The 1,253-nt window shown below is 66.8% G+C and overlaps 1 protein-coding gene across 2 annotated transcripts in view; it reads left to right on the top strand.

Moving 5' to 3' along the window:
* Positions 1 to 1,006: 1,006 nt before the first annotated feature.
* Positions 1,007 to 1,253, top strand: part of FRMD6 (FERM domain containing 6) — a 74,351-nt gene continuing 74,104 nt past the window's right edge. For both annotated transcript variants that reach the window (XM_012663823.1, XM_012663822.1), the window contains exon 1: positions 1,007 to 1,144. The gene's annotated coding sequence lies outside the window, so the exon portion shown is untranslated. The remainder of the gene's footprint in view (positions 1,145 to 1,253) is intronic.

Genomic DNA, 1,253 nt, shown 5'->3' with positions numbered 1-1,253 from the left:
TGCCACCCATGGCCAGGGGTCATTGGGTCAGCAAAGTCAACAGAATGTCTAGAAGGGCAGAAGCCCAGGAGGCTGGAGCTCTGTAGGTCGCTGGCCTGGGGGCCAGGTGGAGGCTGTCTCTCCCTTCGTCTCCAGCCAGCAGCAGGTCCTGATGGGTGCAGGCTCACCAGAGATTATAGGTTGCCCCTTCACCAGACCCAGTAACTAAAGTTGGCAATGAAACCTCCATCTGCTGGGTCGATTTTTAGAGCTATAAAAAAAATCTTCCACTGGCCCTTTGCATCACCCGCCACCGGCCCCGCCGTACCCCCAACCAAAATAGGGAGGGGGCAAAAATAATTTCTGAGGGTCCGCAGACACCAAAACCACAGCAGACAGAGGCTGTGTCTACCTGAAGAACTGGAGAGGCAGAGTTAGCCGGGGAGGCTTGGCTTCCTCGGCGGCGCCCCCTCCATCCAGCATAAAACTGCGAGGGCGCGGCGTCCCAAGCGGTTGGTGGGCAGGTGGGTGCGCGACAGGAGGAAAGCGCGGAGTCACGAAGACTCCCCCGCTGGGCACCGCCTCCTCTCTGAGGGGCCTGCCCTCCGTCGCGCATTAGTAAGACTATGCTCAGGCCAAACAGTCGCCCCCGGCCAGCCAGACTCGGCTCCAGAGGGAGAGTCCCGCGGGAGCGGGGGCCCAGCGGCGGAGAGGGCCATTCGGACAGAAGGGGGGGAGCCGACAGTGTCCCCTCGCGCCCCCGCCTCCGTCGCAAAGGGAAAGGTGTAGATCGCCAGAGTTCACACCAGAGTGTCCACCTGAGGCTCCTCCTCGCCTCCCAGCACCCTGGAGAGTGGCTCCCTCCGCTTCCTCCTGCCCCCAAGTCGCCGCGCCCCTCCGTGGGACGCTTGGTTGGGTCCGGGGCGGGGCGGGCAGGCGCTCCACGTGCGGCCGTGAGCTCCGCCGCCTCCGCCGCCACCTCGGGGCGGGTCGGGGGCGGGGCCTCGGGGGGCGGGACGGGAGGCGTGGGCGGGGCGGACGCGGAACGCTCGTCTAGCTGCAAACAGGCCGAGGGGCTGAGAGGAGCGGGGTAGGTTCGGCGCCGGCAGGAAGGCACGCAGAGCTGACGGGAGTCCGACGCCTGGTGCTCGGGACTTTCTCCGAGGTACGAACAGGAACCCGGCGTCTGGGGCCTCTCAGCACGCCCCCTAGCTCAGCCGCCGGGCCCCGGCCGCCCGCTGTGCCCCCTGCCGGCCGGACGGCGGCGGTTGAAC

This window comes from Propithecus coquereli, unplaced genomic scaffold (assembly GCF_000956105.1).
Source record: "Propithecus coquereli isolate 6110/MARCELLA unplaced genomic scaffold, Pcoq_1.0 Scaffold83, whole genome shotgun sequence".
Classification (NCBI taxonomy): Eukaryota; Metazoa; Chordata; class Mammalia; order Primates; family Indriidae; genus Propithecus; species Propithecus coquereli.
Note: the sequence above shows the minus strand (reverse complement) of the source record. Positions and strands in the feature narration are given on the sequence as shown.